This window comes from Eublepharis macularius, chromosome 3, assembly GCF_028583425.1.
Source record: "Eublepharis macularius isolate TG4126 chromosome 3, MPM_Emac_v1.0, whole genome shotgun sequence".
Classification (NCBI taxonomy): domain Eukaryota; kingdom Metazoa; phylum Chordata; class Lepidosauria; order Squamata; family Eublepharidae; genus Eublepharis; species Eublepharis macularius.
The window spans coordinates 188,199,413-188,212,768 of record NC_072792.1 but is presented as its reverse complement, the minus strand read 5'-3'; the positions used below and the strand labels follow the sequence as shown (position 1 = coordinate 188,212,768).

General features: G+C 45.3%; 1 pseudogene; it reads left to right on the top strand.

Annotated features, from left to right (window-relative positions):
* Positions 1 to 13,356, top strand: part of LOC129326418 (hemoglobin subunit beta-2-like) — a 33,137-nt pseudogene that overhangs the window by 1,717 nt on the left and 18,064 nt on the right.

Sequence of the window (13,356 nt, the reverse complement as noted above, 5' to 3'; positions counted from 1 at the left end):
ATTTCTGGTAAGCACAGCGTAATAGCCGACTGGAAACCGTTAACTAAGGTGCTTTCTTCCTTTTTTCATTAATGAAAATTTCATGAATTAACTTGTGTCGAATCATCCTTTCCACCATTTGAAATTGATTATAGATTGTATATGAATTCTGTATATATATTGCAATATGATTGGCTCGTAACATTTTGTAAATATTTTGATACACTTCTGCACTTTATAATATTGTTAAAATTTTTACAAAAAACTATTTTGTTTATTGTAGGGCTTTTTGCCTTGTTTACTTCCCCTGGGAATAGTTTGTTGGTTTACCACCTGGAGGCTGGCAACCCTAAGAGCATCCATCCCTCACCAGAAATGCACACCTGGAGGCCCAGGCAGAGAAGCCCAGCTCCAATGCTCTGCTCTCCCAGTCACGTTTGTCTTCGTTTTTCCTCCCTTCCAAATCGAGACTTCATTGAGTCCCTCTGTGCGTGTACAGAGGGCACTGCTGAGGAAACATATTTCGGGCTAAAGTTCTGAGGCTTTGAGGTGCAACCAGGCTGCCTCCTCCCTCGGGCTGCCTGGCCCCACCAAGCTGCCCCACCGCCAGCTAATGACTGCAATTACCCAGGCAAGGAGGAGCTTCCGCTCAGGGTATAAAAGTCCGGTGGAGGCGCCTGGATTCAACTCAAAGGTTTCCTGAAACAGCCAAAGGCCCTCCTGACTCACAGCCATCAACTGTGGTGCCCTTGACAGCTGAAGAGGAGCAGATGAGCAACATGTTGTGGGTCAAGATCAATGTGGATGCAGTGAGTGGCAAAGTCCTTGCCAGGTAAGGCTCAGCATTTTCTTGGGTGAGAGAGGTCTGGGTGCTCCTCCTCAAACATGAATACCCCTGGGTGTTTTTTGTCTTCCCCTCCCCAGATTACTAGTGGTGTACCCCTGGATCGAGAGGTTCGTTTCCAACTTTGGCAACCCCACGGTTCGCGCCCATGGCAAGATGGTGCTGACCTCCTTTGGGGATGCCATCAAGAATCTGGACAATGTTGACAGACCTTTGCCAAACTGAGCGAGCTGCACTGCGACAAGCTGCACGTGGACCCCGAGAACTTCAAGGTAGGGGTGTGTGTGTGCACACCTGAGTGCCTCTGGTTGTCAGGTTGTGCCAGGTGGATCTCAATCACTACATGAGTCCAGAACTGCATGAGTTGAAGCTTTACTGATGACCTACGGGTTCAGCAGTCCAGTACAGGTTCATTGCCAGGAATGAAGTTCTGCGCCAAGCCCCAGATCTATACTGAAGTCTAAGAACAGCCAGTTCCCACCTCCCCTCCCCAATAGCTACAGAATATGTAAACAAACGCAAGGCAAAGAGGCTGTTTTGGAAAGTTCAGGGGTCCCAGGGTTCTGTATCCATGGCAAGGGCTCCTCTTCTCAGGAGACAGGCAGAAAAGCTCAGGAGGGTTCTCTGGCCCCCCTGCTCTGTACGCTTTCCCGGGACAGAGACAGAAGCCACAGCCACAGCTGTCTCAGCACACCATGTCCAGTAGAGTCCAGTCCTTGGTCCAGGCCCCACAGGGGGTTGTCAAGCCCCAGAAGTATGGCCTGGGAAGCCAAGACCGTGACACTTATGCTGCCCCAGCTCCCCTTGCAGCCACAATCCCCATGCAACCCCCCTCGTCTCCTTTTCAGTTGTGAAGGAGGGAGGGAGGGAAGGAAGGAGGGAAGGAGGGAGAGGTGAGGATTCTTTCCCCCAGACATGCTGCATTGCTTCCTGGGCCCCAAGAGGAGGGAAGGTTGTCCAGCAGAGAGTCCACAGCAGAGGGGGCAATGCTGATCCTTGCCTGGCATTTCCTCCAGGGAGTGGGGCGTGGCTGGAAAGGGCAAGAGGTGCCCCTCAACATCTGGATGTGGCCCGAGTGCCAGTCTAGGACTCCTTCATGCTCTCCTCTTCTCTCCTCTTGCAGCTTCTAGGGGATGTCCTCATTATCTAATCATCTTCCACAAGCTGGTCCAAGTGGTCGCCCACGCCTTGTCTCACCACTACAACTAAACCAGCCTGAGGGACACGTAGTGGCCTCCTACCCCTTTCCACAGACGCAAATCCTGTTCCAGCTGCCATGTGACATTACTGCCTAATAAAAACTTTCACCTGTAATTTGAGTGGACTCCCTTTGTCTTTGTGAGTGTGTGTGTGTGTGTGAAGTGAGGGTGCTGCTGGTGCTGGAGAATTGGGCTGCTGTTCCTAGTTACCCAGAGGTGCCCCTCCAAAGCAGCCATTTTCAACAGGGAAACCCATCTCTGTAGTCCGGAGGGGGGGAGTCATTCCAGGAGAGCTCCAGGCCCAGCTGCAGGTTGGCAACCCTACTAGTGTGGCACCACCACCAGGGGGCATCGTGGGGCCGGGGATTCTGCTCCCTCACCTGAAGGCTCGTTTCTGTCGCTGAATTCTTTGAGGCCACAGGAGAATAGGTGAAGTTCCCCCTCCTGCACAAAAGCATAGCAGTGGCCCAGCCAGGGAGCCCCTTCAGAGCCAACGACCCTCTGCCGTCGCTGTCCTCTCCACGGCTTGGTCCGCAGTGCCCCCTGGCCAGTGCTCCCTTCATCCCACCAGGTCCTCCTTTGCCCTGGTGGAGCTTCCTGCCTCCTTCCAGCCAGCACAAGTACAACAACCAGGGTCACAAAAATTAATCATGCAAGGTTGATATAAATTTTTGTATTAAATCCAAAGTGCAACAGTGCAGAGGTGTAATATATCTCAAACAAGATTTAAAGTGCATATATATACAAGAAGAGGTAGTCTATCGGGTAGACAATAAATATATTTCTATATACAATGAATATTCTGGTGGTGGGAGAGTGTAGACAGATGGAAGGATGCACACAGGAAATGTCCATATGTCCAAGAGTGGAAAAAGGACGTGTCCAGAGACACCTAGCCGACGGGCTACAGCTTGCTATTTCCAATTCCCGTTTCGGTCTTTCTTCATCCTGGGCTAGACTCTATGGACTATAAATAAAATTAACCCATCAGTAATAAGCATTATACACAGCCTGACCAATGTAGCTACTGGTTTACAATCTAGGCAATTAAAAGTTTCCTTACTGTCCACTGGCATCTCCCCTCACTCCACACACCATTGCAGTTCCAAGTACACCGATAGTTACAACTAGTACCAGACACACCCCATGTTTATATAACAAGCCTAGGGTTATCCAATTAGGGAAAAAAACCTCTTAGAGGGGCAGTGTCAGCAGGACACAAAACAGAAAAGTAACCAATACAGCACAAATGCAAACATGACAGAGAGGCAATACATGTACAATTAATCCATATACAAGGCAAATACAGAGAATGGACCATAGTATATACATATCAGGCAATCATAGATGGAAACACCCTGCTGTTTATCCTAGGAAACAGGAATAATCCATTGTAAGATTTAAACCCCCCGGCGTCAGGCTCTTGAGTTCAAAAATCCACCTCGCCTCCGCTTGCAAAAGGTGCTTGGTGCAATCATGCATGGCAGGTGTATCACATCTTTCCAAGACGGAGACAGACAGCTCCCTGTTGTCAATATGCTGCGCTAGAAAGTGTTCCACTAGGGGTGCCTCCCTGGTACAGGTTCTTATACGTGACATGTGTTCTTGTATTCGCACGCGTAATTGGCGTGTCGTACTGCCCACGTAATTCAAATGACAACTGCATTGAATTATATATACTACATTAGATGATCTACAATTCGAGAAGCAAGGGGAGTGGCCTCTTCTTGGTGTTATTAGTTTAGACACATTAACCATCAGAGAACACACGGAGCAATCCCCACATGGGAAATGCCCCCCTGGAAGGGGGCGTACCTGTCTGGGCATACGGTATTCTGATCTAACAAGAAAGTCCTTCAAGCTCCTTGTGCGCCTAAGACCCGCTCTGGGGGGGTTCTCGCAACCGGCAATTCCACCCACCAAATGCCAATGCTGTTTCACAATTTTATTTATAGCACCTGAAAAGGGACTGTGATCCAGTGCCCAAGTAATGCTGGAATTAGGCTGTCGATTCCTAGGCTGGAGGAGCGTATCGCGAGATGTTAACTCTGCTCTCCTAATTGCCGGGGCTCTTACATTTACCGGATATCCTCTAGAGGCAAATGCTGAATCCAGGTACCGAATGTGTTCCCTAAAGTCAGCATAATTGGTGGAGTTCCGTTTAATCCTAAGGAACTGCCCAATCGGTATATTACTTTTCAAATGTTTAGGATGAAAAGAATCGAAGTGTAAAAGAGAACAACGATCCGTGGGCTTCCTAAAGGGACGCACTCCCAGGCTGCCGGCCGTACGTTTGTAAACTGTAACGTCCAAGTAGTTAATACATTGCTCGCTCCCCTCCCAAGAGAACTGTATGTCTGTATCTAAAGTATTGAGCCAATTAACAAAGCTTTCCGCTGGGGTCTTAGTACTAAGGATGAGGATGACGTCATCTATGTACCTTTTGTAAAAGATCACGAAATCCTTAAAGGGGTTACCCTCCGCCAGTATGTATTCCTCCTCCATCCGTGCCATGAAAAGGTTGGCAATACTAGGGGCTGCGGCGCAGCCCATTGCCACTCCTTTCGTCTGGTAGAAATATTCATCATTAAATCGGAAGTAATTCTTTTCAAGAATTATATCAAGGATGTTTAAGAGGAACGGAGTCCTCTTTGCAAGCGGAGGCGAGGTGGATTTTTGCAAGCGGAGGCGTTTAAGAGGAACGGAGTCCTCTTTGCAAGCGGAGGCGAGGTGGATTTTTGCAAGCGGAGGCGAGGTGGATTTTTGAACTCTAGAGCCTGACGCCGGGGGGTTTAAATCTTACAATGGATTATTCCTGTTTCCTAGGATAAACAGCAGGGTGTTTCCATCTATGATTGCCTGATATGTATATACTATGGTCCATTCTCTGTATTTGCCTTGTATATGGATTAATTGTACATGTATTGCCTCTCTGTCATGTTTGCATTTGTGCTGTATTGGTTACTTTTCTGTTTTGTGTCCTGCTGACACTGCCCCTCTAAGAGGTTTTTTTCCCTAATTGGATAACCCTAGGCTTGTTATATAAACATGGGGTGTGTCTGGTACTAGTTGTAACTATCGGTGTACTTGGAACTGCAATGGTGTGTGGAGTGAGGGGAGATGCCAGTGGACAGTAAGGAAACTTTTAATTGCCTAGATTGTAAACCAGTAGCTACATTGGTCAGGCTGTGTATAATGCTTATTACTGATGGGTTAATTTTATTTATAGTCCATAGAGTCTAGCCCAGGATGAAGAAAGACCGAAACGGGAATTGGAAATAGCAAGCTGTAGCCCGTCGGCTAGGTGTCTCTGGACACGTCCTTTTTCCACTCTTGGACATATGGACATTTCCTGTGTGCATCCTTCCATCTGTCTACACTCTCCCACCACCAGAATATTCATTGTATATAGAAATATATTTATTGTCTACCCGATAGACTACCTCTTCTTGTATATATATGCACTTTAAATCTTGTTTGAGATATATTACACCTCTGCACTGTTGCACTTTGGATTTAATACAAAAATTTATATCAACCTTGCATGATTAATTTTTGTGACCCTGGTTGTTGTACTTGTGTTGTCTGTATAGCCAGGGGGTTCCTTTTGTTGGTTTGCTGTTCAGTCCTGTTGGGAACTATGGCTGATTTAGCTGAGACCTTTGCTTATACAGAGGAGGAGCGAGACCAGATACTATCCACCAATAAATCCCTCCTAGGGACTGGGGCTCCGGCCCCATTAGAGGATTGGTCTACTTTGGAACAATTAGAAATGAAAAAATGCCGGATGTTACTTAACGCAGCCTCTTTGACTGATTATTCAATCAGTAAGTTCATCCCGAGAGGTTTACGTATTCATAAGCCTCCCGGGATGTTCAAAGAAAATGAGGAATTTAAGACCCGGTGGGCAGCTATACTTAATAAATGCTCATTCGACCTGATGTTACTCTTAATTAAAACTTCCAATGCAGAAGCAGAGAGCTTGACATCTGAGATCACTAGATTAGAAGGAGAATTGAAGACCAAGGTTACCTCTGAGGAACTTGAGACTAGAAAAGCTGAGCTGGATCGGTGCATCACCGAGAGCAAAGAAAAACTAAAGGAATTAAAGCTCAAGAAATTTGAAAGGGATAGGAAGGACTATGTAACCGGACGTATTTATCATTGGAAAGAAGATAGCAATCCTAGACCCAGGAAGAGAGTCACGTGGGCTAGGAATTTGCAGTCTGGCTCTGAGTTTGAAACTTCTGAACCCTCGGAGACAGACACCTCGGGGGATGAGGGTAGCAGTGTTAGAACACTTAGGAACCGGAACATCACTCATTCAAACAGGGGGAATTTTTTAGGGAAACCTCCGTCCCGCTTCAAGAAAACCAACAGAAATCGGACCTGATATTCAATTTGTCATCTCGAGTCTTGACTGAGGCTGAAAAATCCGTTTTGAATAAAGGTCTGGGCTTTGTCCCGGTGCCCAATTACAATGCCTTCAAAACGCGTATTGATCTTTTCAAACTAGTCAGACTCATTAAACTTAGAAAGTGTTTTGGTCCCCCGGGACAGGATATTAATGTGGCGATCAGGTCCAAATCTACCTTCTGCCCTGCTGTCTCTGACCCCTTGATAGATTCCTTTGAACATGTTGTACTTAGGGATATTGAGAAATTAGAAAAGAACCAACGTTATCGCAACTATAATCTAACAAAATCCGAATGGCTTGCAATGAATTCATTGAAAAACGACTCCAACATTGTTATTAAAGCCGCAGACAAGGGTGGCGGCATTGTAATCCAAGATGCGGTTCACTACGTCCAGGAGGCGGAACGACAGTTAAATATTAGCACGGATTACATGCGGATCCCCCTTAACCCCTTAGCACACATACAGCGGGTCATCAGGATTGTGCTGGAGGAGGGGCTGTTAGCGAATGAAATTGACCAGAAAACTTACAACGCCCTCATTAATGATCAACCACGCACACCGGTTTTCTACATGTTACCCAAGATACACAAACCCGGGTTTCCACCTCCCGGGAGACCAATCATTTCGGGCTCAAATTCAGTACTAGAACCTTTGTCCCGGTACATAGATTTCTTCCTTCAGCCTCTGGTGACTAGCACCGCAGCGTATCTTAAAGACACCATGTCTCTTATATCCTTTTTGGAACCCTTACAGATTCCAGACAGTGCATATTTGATGACATTGGATGTCAAATCCTTATACACTTCAATACCGCACGATGGTGCTAGAGCAGTCGTAGAATATGCTCTGTTTAAACGGCCATCTCAAGTTCCCTCCACTCCGTTCCTCTTAAACATCCTTGATATAATTCTTGAAAAGAATTACTTCCGATTTAATGATGAATATTTCTACCAGACGAAAGGAGTGGCAATGGGCTGCGCCGCAGCCCCTAGTATTGCCAACCTTTTCATGGCACGGATGGAGGAGGAATACATACTGGCGGAGGGTAACCCCTTTAAGGATTTCGTGATCTTTTACAAAAGGTACATAGATGACGTCATCCTCATCCTTAGTACTAAGACCCCAGCGGAAAGCTTTGTTAATTGGCTCAATACTTTAGATACAGACATACAGTTCTCTTGGGAGGGGAGCGAGCAATGTATTAACTACTTGGACGTTACAGTTTACAAACGTACGGCCGGCAGCCTGGGAGTGCGTCCCTTTAGGAAGCCCACGGATCGTTGTTCTCTTTTACACTTCGATTCTTTTCATCCTAAACATTTGAAAAGTAATATACCGATTGGGCAGTTCCTTAGGATTAAACGGAACTCCACCAATTATGCTGACTTTAGGGAACACATTCGGTACCTGGATTCAGCATTTGCCTCTAGAGGATATCCGGTAAATGTAAGAGCCCCGGCAATTAGGAGAGCAGAGTTAACATCTCGCGATACGCTCCTCCAGCCTAGGAATCGACAGCCTAATTCCAGCATTACTTGGGCACTGGATCACAGTCCCTTTTCAGGTGCTATAAATAAAATTGTGAAACAGCATTGGCATTTGGTGGGTGGAATTGCCGGTTGCGAGAACCCCCCCAGAGCGGGTCTTAGGCGCACAAGGAGCTTGAAGGACTTTCTTGTTAGATCAGAATACCGTATGCCCAGACAGGTACGCCCCCTTCCAGGGGGGCATTTCCCATGTGGGGATTGCTCCGTGTGTTCTCTGATGGTTAATGTGTCTAAACTAATAACACCAAGAAGAGGCCACTCCCCTTGCTTCTCGAATTGTAGATCATCTAATGTAGTATATATAATTCAATGCAGTTGTCATTTGAATTACGTGGGCAGTACGACACGCCAATTACGCGTGCGAATACAAGAACACATGTCACGTATAAGAACCTGTACCAGGGAGGCACCCCTAGTGGAACACTTTCTAGCGCAGCATATTGACAACAGGGAGCTGTCTGTCTCCGTCTTGGAAAGATGTGATACACCTGCCATGCATGATTGCACCAAGCACCTTTTGCAAGCGGAGGCGAGGTGGATTTTTGAACTCAAGAGCCTGACGCCGGGGGGTTTAAATCTTACAATGGATTATTCCTGTTTCCTAGGATAAACAGCAGGGTGTTTCCATCTATGATTGCCTGATATGTATATACTATGGTCCATTCTCTGTATTTGCCTTGTATATGGATTAATTGTACATGTATTGCCTCTCTGTCATGTTTGCATTTGTGCTGTATTGGTTACTTTTCTGTTTTGTGTCCTGCTGACACTGCCCCTCTAAGAGGTTTTTTTCCCTAATTGGATAACCCTAGGCTTGTTATATAAACATGGGGTGTGTCTGGTACTAGTTGTAACTATCGGTGTACTTGGAACTGCAATGGTGTGTGGAGTGAGGGGAGATGCCAGTGGACAGTAAGGAAACTTTTAATTGCCTAGATTGTAAACCAGTAGCTACATTGGTCAGGCTGTGTATAATGCTTATTACTGATGGGTTAATTTTATTTATAGTCCATAGAGTCTAGCCCAGGATGAAGAAAGACCGAAACGGGAATTGGAAATAGCAAGCTGTAGCCCGTCGGCTAGGTGTCTCTGGACACGTCCTTTTTCCACTCTTGGACATATGGACATTTCCTGTGTGCATCCTTCCATCTGTCTACACTCTCCCACCACCAGAATATTCATTGTATATAGAAATATATTTATTGTCTACCCGATAGACTACCTCTTCTTGTATATATATGCACTTTAAATCTTGTTTGAGATATATTACACCTCTGCACTGTTGCACTTTGGATTTAATACAAAAATTTATATCAACCTTGCATGATTAATTTTTGTGACCCTGGTTGTTGTACTTGTGTTGTCTGTATAGCCAGGGGGTTCCTTTTGTTGGTTTGCTGTTCCTTCCAGCCAGGGCAGAATCTGTGGGTCAAGCCACACGAGACAAAATAAATTTGAATTACACTTGAATTACACTCCAATACACTCGAATTACAAAATACACTTGAACTACCCGTGTAATGCAAGTGTATTTTGTCTCGTGTGGTGAGACCCTGAGTCCCTTCCTTCAGCCTCCCTACCTTCCCTCTGTGCCCTCTTAACATCAGGCACTTCCACTGATCTTTTTCCTACCCATCCCTACTGTCATTTCCCCCCCCCCTTGCCTCCATCGACACCTCCCCTGCCTCCGCCCTTGGACCTCTTTCTCTACTCCTGCCCTTCGCACAGCTGCTGCTTCCTCACCTCCTCTTCTCCTTCCCTCCTCTCCCCAGACTATGGGTTGCTTCCCAGCTCCTTTGCTCGGCTACCTCCTGGTGCCTCTTCCCAGGCCTCCGGGTTTCTTGCACAGTGTGGTTTAACATTTTGTACAGTGGCTAAAGAACAATGTGCCCCGTGCCCTGGGAACTGGGCTCTTTGTGCGCTTGGGTGCCTGGGATGAGAAAAAGAAAACAAACACAACAAATATTGTGTCAGTCTTGAAAGGGTCTTCTTCCGGCTTAGCCCTTCCCCAGAACTGAGTCCAGGTAGCAGGGTTTGGGCCCTCCTATCCTGCAGGCAGCCTGGGACGTCACAGGCCAGCCCCCCCACAGTCCCTTGGCTCGCTGTGGGGGCTCCTGAGCCTTCCTCGTCTCACCCTCCTCTTGTCTTCTCTCCATTAGAAGAACAGCTCCCCCCCACACACATATAGTCTTGGTTGTGTCCTACTCCAGTACCCAGAGTTCTTTGCTTCTCTTTGCCGGTATCGGTTTTGTGATGGAGCCCCTACCCCTAAACCTTCTCCCTTCCCTTTTCAACCCAGCAGAATCCTGGCTACACAGACCCCCTCCTAATCTCCCTGCACCCCACACCCATTGGAGAGTTGGGGATAGGGCAGGTCAATAACCGACAGCGCTCTCCTGGCTTGTCAGGCAGTTCTGAAAATGTTTGAAGAAAACTTACAAGGCAGCCCAGTTTTCAGGGTCCCATGAACACAACAGCTTTACGACCACAGGAATAACTGAACCCCAAGCGCTGTGAACGCAGCAACCTTTGCAGAGACGGGGCCTTCCGTGCGCTTCAGAAAGGGCCTCTTGCATACAGGCAAACCATCACAGGTGGGTGGCACCAGCAAGACAAAGGAAAAGAGAGAGTCCCGGCTGTTGCCTTAATGGCAGGCAGGGCCTCTTGGCCGTCTAGTTGCTGCTCGGGTTGCCAGCCTCCAGGTAGTTTTCTCTGTTCGTCCTTAAATTTCTTCAGTCCCGTGTTCTTTAAATATGCTTCTTATTGCTCTGAATGGACAGTCATTTTCCCATATAAAGCTTCTTATAAAAGAGTTCTACCACCTACGTTATTTCCTCCTGAAGTATTTTCTCTTCTCCTTTTTCATCCCTCAGCGATATTATTTGTCTTTTACAGTTTTCTCTTCTTAATTTGTAAGCTAGCCACTTTGTGGGTTTATTTGTGTTTTCAAAGTAGTTTAATTTTGCAAATTTAATTTTTTTCTCCATCTCCCCTGTCAATATCAAGTTAAGTTTATGTTGCAGTATCTTTATCTTCAGTTTTACTTTATCTTTTCCCGGGGTGTCTTTTAGGCTATCTTCCTCTTCTTTTAAATTCCTTTCCAATTTCTGGTAATCTTTATTTCTCTCTTTTTCTGTGCTGCGTATCTGATTGCCAGTCCTCTAAAAAAGGCTTTACTGGCATCCCACACTATATCCACAGTTGTTTCATTGTTTAGATTTTGTTTAAAAAACCATTCAATTTCATGGGAAACCATTGCTTTAAATTTTTTGTCCTTCAATAGGCCTATATTCAGTCTCCACCTAAATTGTCTTCTTTCTTCTTTTATCCTTATTATCAGAGGGTTGTGGTCTCCAATCACTTGCGGTAAAATATCTATTTCTTCCATGTCCGCCACTGCTGATGTGGAGGCCCAGCACATATTTATTTGTGACCAAGATTTATGTCTATCAGAATAGAAAGTATAGTTGGTTGAATTTGGATTTCGTATTCTCCATAAATCCACAAGGGCCATTTCCTCTACCAATTCAAAAACGTTGTTGCGATTACAGAATGTCAAGGAAAAAGGAGAAAATACTTTAGAGTTGGCAGCGGGAATATTGGTAGTGGTACTAAATACCCAGACAGAAGAAATGGAAACAGAGATAGACTTGGCCTACAGAGTAAACTCATCCTTTGCAAAGAAAAATAAAAAGCCAAGGGAAATTCACGTAAGATTTGTTAGGTGCAGAATTAGAGGTGAAATCCTCACAGCGACTCGAGAAACTCCATTGAAGTACCAAGATGAAGAGATAACAGTTCTAAGAGACATTCCATGGGAGGTATGGATGAAGAGACGGGAATATGGATTTTTGACAGACCTATTACGTGCAAATGGCATACAATACAGATGGCTGATACCAGAGGGACTACTTTTCAACTTTAAAAGGTCAAAGATTTAACATTAACTCAATACACAAAGCTCAAGCATTCGTCCAAAAGAATTTGTTGCAGGACCAGACATTGGAGGAGAATAAAGGAGAAGAAGAAGATGCAAGCTCATCGTCAGAATCAGGGAAAAAAGATGAAGCAAGGGGTGGGGTGAAGACTAGAAAGCAAAGCAAGGAGGAAAACAAACAAGGTAGTAAGAGAGACAAGAAATAATGGCCAAAAACTCTCTAGAAATATTCTCAATGAATGTTAATGGATTGAACTCCCCTCAAAAAAGAAGAAGAACATTTACATATCTGAAAACATTTAAGGCAGAGATAATATGTCTTCAAGAAACGCATATTAAGGATAAAGAAAGAAGGTTGCTGAACTGTAAGAATCTGGGATCCCCATTTATTGCGGCAGATCAAGTGAAGAAAAGAGGATTAGTAACATATATACAAGAAAGATTGAATCCAAAACTAATTTATGCTTGTGACCAAGGAAGAATCTTAATGACTGAATTCCAGAAAGGCCAAAGAAAAACTTTAGTAGTGAACATTTATGCCCCAAATGAACAACAAGAAAAATTCTACCAAAAACTCTTAGAGTGTATATCCCATTTGAACTACAATGACATATATATAGTGGGAGACTTTAATGCAGTGGTAGACAAAAGTTTGGACAGGAAACAGGTGAAGAATGGGAAAAAGGGGGGGAACCCTCCCAGTATCGGTTTTGTGATGGAGACCCTACCCCTAATCTCCCTTCCCATTTCAACCCAGCAGAACCCTGGCTACACAGACCCCCTCCTAATCTTCCCGCAGTCATTGGAGAGTTGGGTATTGTGCAGGTCAATAACCGACAGCACTCTCCTGGCTTGTTGAGCAGTTCTGAAAATGTTTGAAGAAAACTTACAAGGCAGCCCAGTTTTCAAGGACCTGTAAAAACAACAGCATTGCGGCTACTGGTATAACTGAACCCTAAGTGCCGTGAACGTACCAACCTTTGCAGTGAAAGGGCCTCCTCAGGGGCGAACCATTGATCCACCATAAATATACAAGTATTACAAATGAAACTCTTACAGCACCATAATTCAGTGTGTCAAAGATGGCGGCCGAGGAGGTTTCTCTGACGAAACATCAGGTTTCTTGCCGGCCCTGAATGTCGTGTGGTCGAGGAGCGTCTTTTGACATCCTGATGTTGTTGGTACCTCCTACAAAAGACAAAGAAAGAATCATCAGAAAAGACATAAAATACAGTATTCATGTTGATTTTCCTTACCGTTCACTGCTTACCTGTTGGATGTCTTCTCGGTTGGAGTTCCTGCTGCACCTGTTGAACTTTAAGCTAGATTTATCTTGATTGGCTTGGAATACCCTAGGATTGTTATATAGACATGATTATTATATTCATAGAGATTAATGTATAGGTGTCAGGCTATGGGTGACAGGCTATG